The sequence below is a fragment of the Trichosurus vulpecula genome, chromosome 9 (genome assembly GCF_011100635.1).
Source record: "Trichosurus vulpecula isolate mTriVul1 chromosome 9, mTriVul1.pri, whole genome shotgun sequence".
Taxonomy (NCBI): domain Eukaryota; kingdom Metazoa; phylum Chordata; class Mammalia; order Diprotodontia; family Phalangeridae; genus Trichosurus; species Trichosurus vulpecula.
Genome location: NC_050581.1, coordinates 2,537,337 through 2,544,679, shown reverse-complemented (window position 1 = coordinate 2,544,679; position 7,343 = coordinate 2,537,337).

Genomic DNA, 7,343 nt, shown 5'->3' with positions numbered 1-7,343 from the left:
TTGGTACATAGAATGTGCAATACAAAATCCAGTAAACCTGAAAAATGAACAGCTCTTGTTGCAAGAAAACTCTGTAGGTACTACATCCAAAGCACCCCTGAGTGAAATAAGGCTGGCAAAGGAAGACCGGCTTACTGAAGTCAGAGCTAGATACATGTTTTTCTGAAGTGGCCTCAGTGAAGAGGAGTGCTGTAAAGCTGGCACAGGTTTTGAAATCAAAACTATTCTAATCAACAAGTTTGTATGCCTCTCAAAAGGAGTTAACAACAGGTTCATGACAATGCAGTTGCCACTTACAGGAAAGTGCTGTGTCACCATCATCAGTGTATACGCTCCCACTATGGCAAACCCTGAGGAAGTCAAACAAAAATTTTATAAAGACTCGGAGACCCTCATCACCAATGTGCCAAAGGAGGACAAGTTTATAATTCTGGGTGACTTCAATGCAGGAGGAGGCTCAGGGCTCAGACTACCAGACATGGCAGGGAGGGTGTCCTTGTGGGGAATGGAATCAGAAACAGCAAGAGCAAAGGTCACCGACTACTGAAGACTCATGATCTCATGACTTCTCATCACCTACCTGTCTTCTGTTTACCTAAATGCAATAAAACTTTGTGGATACACCCTCACAGCAAACATTGGCATTTAATAGACTATGTCATTATAAGAAGAAGAGTCAGACAGAACGTAAGCGTGACAAAGGCGATGCATGGCACAGAGTGCTGGACTGAGCATAGACATCCTCTCCTAGCTAAATGTTCCCATTAAACAAAAGCGGCAGCAAGTAAGTAAGACAACTACCAGAAGATTTAATGTCAAAAGATTAGAGTGCTTCTCCATGTGTGAACATTTTGTTGCTGCTTTGGAGGGAAAGCTGAGCCAACATGGTTGGCAACAGTGGAGCGGAAAAGGAGTGGGCAGCTTTCAGAGATTTGGTGCACAACTCTGCATTTACTCATATGGGCTAGAGCACTCACAAACATCAAAACTGGGTTGACAAAAATGGCAGGGAAATTCAGAAGCTGTGAAACAAAAACAGAGAGAACTCCACAGGGTTTACCAGCAGGATAATTCATCCGTTTCTAAGAAGACAGCATTTAACTCCATCAAAAGTAAAGTGCAAGTGAAGCTTAGAGAGATGTGGGATTCTTGGCTCAGTAAGAAAGCAGATGACATTCAGTTTTACACTGATAGTAACAATCCAAAGTGCTTATGATGCCCTGAAGGTTGTTTATGGGCCAAAGACCTATGGTGCATCTCAGCTACTCAGTGCTGATGGAGCCACATTGATTAGTGATAAAACATGATCCTGGAGAGATGGGCTGAACACTTCCATAGTGTTCTCAACAAATCCTCATCAACGAACGCTGAAGCCATTGACTGTATATTTCAGGTTGAAGTTAATCCCTCTTTAGGTGAACCTCCAACTGAAGAAGAGGTTTTGAATGCCATTAGGCTCCTCTCATGCCTGGTCAAGTCAAGTGCCTGGTGCTGATTCTATTCCAGCAGAGATTTACAAGGCAACAAAGTATGGATTGATTCTCTATTCCATGTGCTAATTTTGGACTAACAATTAACAACAATAACAACAAAAGAAAACCAGGTTATCCACTAGCCAGCACCACACCATCTACACATGGAAGCAAAAGGTAGCAGTAAATGGAGAAATATTGAATGCTGTGGATAAGTTCACTTACCTCAGCAGTATACCTTCCAGGGATGTACACGTAGATGACAAGATTGACCCATTAATTGACAGATCTAGCTTAGTGTTCGGGAGACTCTGAAGGAAAGTATGGGAAAGAAGAGTTACTAGATTGCCTACCAAACTGAAGATCTACAGAGCTGGTGTGCTGGGCTCATTGTTCTGTCTGTGAAACCTGTATATATATAGCATACAGTATATCAGGGCCATGCCAGGAAACTTAATCTCTTCCATTTGAATTGTCTTCAAAAGATTCTGAAGATTAACTGGCAAGATAAGGTGCTGGACACCAAGGTCCTTTCTTGAGCTAAGCATTCAAACTACTACAGAGTGCAATTCTGATGGGCTGGTTCAAATGCCAAACTATGTTTGCCTAAAAGACTATTTTTCAGAGAACTCACACAAGCCATGCATGCACATAGAGGTTAGAAGGAGAGATATAATGACACTCTCAAGGTCTCTCTGAAGAAGTCTGGAATCTACCGCATGACATGGGAGATACTGGCAAAGAACTGCCCAGCACGGCATGCCTGCGTCAAAGAAGGTGCTGGGTTCCATGAACAAAGCAGAATTGCAATAGCTCAAAGAAATGTGAGGTGCATAAATATAGAGACATTTACCTTCCAAATGTTCATATTTATTGCATATTTCAATATTTATGCCCTGCCCAGCCTGTGGTAGAACCTTCCAAGCTTATATTGGCCTGATCAGCCATAGTCAGACACACAGTACCTTAACTCCAACATAGTGATGTCATTTTGGTCCCCTTCAAGAATGAAGGACAACCAACCAACCAATTCCATATAATTCAAGCTCTTAGAATTATTTCTCTTTGCCATATTAAGGAAATGTCTTTGCTTTAAGTTGTTTTAAATAAACAGGCATAGGTGTTGTGTTCTGCCAAAAAGCCTTTTCTGTGTCTATTGACATGCTCGTGTCTATATTATTTTATTGTCTTTTGGTCAGTAAAGGATGTTTTAAGATTTCTGCTTTTCTGCATTTGTTTATAAGAGTTTTATGCCATAATACATGGTTAAGTTTTGGAAATGTGCCATCACAGCTAAGAAATACGTATAATTCTTTCTATTACCATTTAGTAATTACCAGAGATCTAAGGTATCTTACTTTTCTAAAATTTCATTCAGGCCCATAACTTCTTTTTAATCTTTTTGTTAGATCTATCTAGGTTTTAGAAGGATATTTTGAGATTCCCCAACTATCATAGTTTTACTACCTATAAACCAATTAAATTTTCCTTTAAGTATTTAGATACTATACCATTCAGGGAATATATATTAAGTACTGATATTAATTCATTGCCTCTTGTGTGAGAAAAGAAACTGAGAAACCTTTGTGAGCAAAGAAACAGACCTTTATTAAAAGAAACAAAGGTAGTGATCTGCAGTCTGCCCAGTACAGTCTGAGGCCCTGAGATACAAAATTCACATTTATTTATAGGTTACTTGTTCACATACGGCTCAACAAACCCTCTACTTCTTGAAGGTCTTTGGGCAGAGCGGGGCTTTATGATGTCTCAATAAGCCCTTTACATTTCAGAGGGCTTTTTAAAAATCATTTTTATATAAAAATTAATATACAATTATTATGGTTACATACTTAAGATGCACACTTTATAATGATTATAGTCACACTCCTATGGTTAACTAACACAAGTTTTCCCTTGGGACTACATCATAGTTTCAGTTACACAGGTTTTCACCTGGGGCTATACTCTTAGTATATATCACACAATTACTTCTTATCCTCTTAAAATGATTTTAGCTGATAAATAATTATCAAAGCAATAGAAAGCAAAGCATTTAAGTCATTGATTATTGATCTTTCCCGTTACGTATGCCTGTAAGCATAATGTAATTTCCCTAGTTAGGTCTTTTAATTAAGTCTATTTTTGTTGTTGCCTTACATGAAATTAAGATTGCTACTTTTGTTTTTTTGAGTTAACCTGAAGTATAATAGATTTCCCCCAGCCCTGCATTTCAACTTTGCATGATTCTTCCCGTTTCAAGCATGTTTTGTGTAAACTATATATTGATGGAGTCTGCATTCCCATCTATTCTACTATCCTCTCTCATTATGGAGTTATGACTGTTAATTATATATTTTCCTCCTTCTTGTCTTTATACTTTTTTCTTTTTGCCCCTTTGCTTCCTCTTCAAAAAGAAAAGACTACTAGGAGAGTAAGGGTGTGCTCAATATATTTGATGTAGCATTTTATTCCTTTCCTCTCTTCTTTTTTCCTCACCTAGTTACCACTCATAGGTTCTTATCCCTTTTTTCCTTTTATCCCCCTCCTTCATGATTAACCCTCCAAAGTCAGAGTTTTGTTCATGATGAAGTCCTTCCTGAATTTGCCTTCACTCTTTCTCTTCTCACCCGTTTCTGTAAGTTTACTATATTTTAGCACCAAAGTCTCTCTCTCTCTCTCTTTCTCTCTCTCTCTCTCTCTCTCTCTCTCTCTCTCTCTCTCTCTCTCTCTCTCTCTGTGTGTGTGTGTGTGTGTGTGTGTGTGTGTGTGTGTGTTCATCTCATCTTTGTCCTTTTCAGGTGAAAATGAGGTTAATGTATAATCCGCTCCAATACTTTTCTCTATGTTTGCGTAATCTTGTGTACCCTGGTTATATGAGATAGCATGCTCTACCACTCCCTGCCCCCTTTCTTTTCCAGTGTTCTTTTTTTCTTTCCTTTTCTTTTTTCTTAAGATCCTCAAAATGCAAGGGAAACTGCCCCCACCCCAACACTTCCAGAGATTCCTGTCTTATTTTCTTCCCCTATGGCCCTGGAAGACATTAGAGTTACTGGGGGACATTAGTTTCTTCTTCCCTTTTAGAAAGTAAATCTGCCCTCATTGTATAGTCTTTCAAATTATTCAAATGTATTTACCTATGTTGTTCTTCATACCTTTGTTTTACACTTCTAAGTGTCCGCTTGGCTATAGTCTTTTCATCAGGAATGCTTGGAAGTCTTCCTCCTTCTCCCATCCTCCATGAGTATATGCTGGTACTTTCTTCTTGGTTGTAAGTCTTTATCTTTCGCCTTCTGGAATAACATTGCAGGTTCTCTGGTCTTGGAAGGCGGTAGTTGATGGGTCTTGTGTGATCCTGATGATGGTCCCTTTGTGACTGAACTTTTTTTCTGGTTGATGGTGAAATTTTTTTTCTTTGACAAGGAGGCTCTGGACTTTGGATATGAAGTCCATTGAAGTTTTCATTTGGGGATTTCTTTCAGAAAGTGACTGGTAGGTTATTTCTACTTTTGTGTTGCCCTCTGGTTCTAATAGGTTTGGGAAGTTTTCATTCAAGATTTCTTAAATAAGGTATCTAGGCTTTTTAATGTCATTTTTTAAATAGTTGGGTGCTTCTTATATCATTTTCTCATAGTTTGTTTTCCAGGTCAGCTTTTAAAAAAAACAGGAGATACTTCTTATTTTCTTCTGTTTTTCTCAGTTTTTCAATTGTGTTCTAATATTTCTTGTTCTTATGTAGTCACTGATTTCTGTTTGGTCCACTCTAACTTTCAAGGAATCTGTTATTTGAGTAAGGCTTTGCCCTTCTAGTGTTAAGCTGTTTATTCTCCTTCCAACTCTTTACTCAAGAGCTCTCATTCTCTCCCTCCTCCCCCATTCTTTACTAGAGAGTTCTCTTTTAATTTATAGCACTTAAAACTCTTGCTTCATTTCTCCTATAAATTCTGGCAGAACTTGGGGCAAATTTGTGATTTTGTGTGAGGCTTTGATTGCAGATGGTGTGGAGTTATTCTGGATTTCAGTCTTAGCTATTCCTGGTTCCATAATATTTCTTCCATGGGATTTTGTTTGTTTACTCATTTTTCTAGCCTTCTTGAATTAGAACTTTGTGTCAACTAAGCACATTTCTAGAAGGAATAGTGGGACCTTGCTCGGTTCTGATCTCTATTATCTGGATTTTTGTCACTGCCTGCTGTGTTATTCAAGGACATCAAGGGTAGCTCTGGCCAGCATGCTATGCAAGGAAAGGTCTGGTCCAGAGCTCAGTATGATTCTTGCCCTCCTGGTCTGGGTCCCACAGGCTCCTGACCCCTTCCCCCAGGCTCTCAATTCAGGGTCAAAGCAACATAGCTGGACTCTTTAGGCATCCTTAGCTGGTCTGTGAGCTAGAAGGCTTTCAAGTGCAATATTCTCAGCAATGGCTTTTCTGTCTTCACCTCTTCCGTAGTGCCTATAAACATCTCTTTAGGGTTGTCTCTGCAGAAACTTTGACTAGAAAAATGCACTTACCATTTCTCCTTGCACTGCTAATTATTTCTCAGTCTTACGTTCTTTTTAAATCCTTGCTGGACTAGTTGTGAGAGAAATAGGCTATTATGCTTCTATTCACTCCACAATCTTGAGGTCAGTCTTTAGTCACTGACTCATCTTTTTAACACCTATATTATGTCTCTGTTGTTTTGTGGTTATAAGTTATAGAACACTACCATACGAAAAATTGAAAATTAGTATCATGTGAAGGACAGGAGAGGCATGTGGTGGGCGTGAGCAAGCTACAACATAAAAAAAAAAAACAGCCCAGGGAACTGGGAGAATTAGAATGAAAGTTGTTGTCAATGTTGTCAATGAAATGTTCAAGAAAGGTAGGTTGGTCCAGCGGTGGGGAACCTGTGGCCTTGAGGCTACCTATGGCCTTCTAGGTCCTTGGGGGCGGCCTTCTGGAGTCCAAGTTTTACAGAACAAATCTTTTTATCAAGGGGATTTGTTCTGTGAAGTTCGGATTCAGTCAAAGGGCTGCACTGGAAGATCTAGAGGGCCATATGTGGCCTCCAGGCCCTGGCATTGGTCACATGGCAAAAGTGAAGGATGGCTTGCACTATTGACATCTATGTGATATCAAGAAAAATTGAGAAATACCCCTACCTAGCACATTGGATGGATCCGCTGGGGTGAATTTTTTGGAAGAAATGGACAAGAATTGTCTAGGATAAGCAAGTACGAATGGGTTGAAATCGATTTTCAGTCACATTGGAGGGAATAACCACATTGATAAAAGATCATAGCTACATTTGAGTACCGTTGAATATAAAATGTTTTGATACCTTTTGGGTATGAACAGTTCAGTATTTTTTGGATTGTTTTTCAGAAGTTAGACCAATTTATTAGATCATAGCATCATAGATTTAAAGCTGGAAGGGATCTTAGAAATCATTAAGTCCAATTCCCTCATTTATTGATGAAACAGAGGCCCAGAGAAGTTAAGTCACACAGGTAGTAAACTGCAGACCCAGGTCTTCTGACTCTAAATCCAACGCTCTTCACACCTCGTTGCGTACCACTCTTCACTGCTCCACCAACTGTATACATCCTCTCCATTAATGACTGTTTCAATTTTTGGTCATAATAAGTACTTGTTGACTTTCCTCGCCTTACGTATGTTCCCTATTTCCCTCATTCATAACTGCCCTGTTCTAGAAATCCTAGTGTTCAGACTCAGGAAATACTTCCGTTTGATTAGCCCAGTTTTCTCTTTCTCTGCAGGTGTAGCAGACCCACAGCTTCAATGGGGAAGGAAACATAATTAGGTTATTAAGAAGAGATGTGACTTGGGCATGCTGGGCATCCTGGAAAAGAAGCAGGGTAATGCTAACAGCT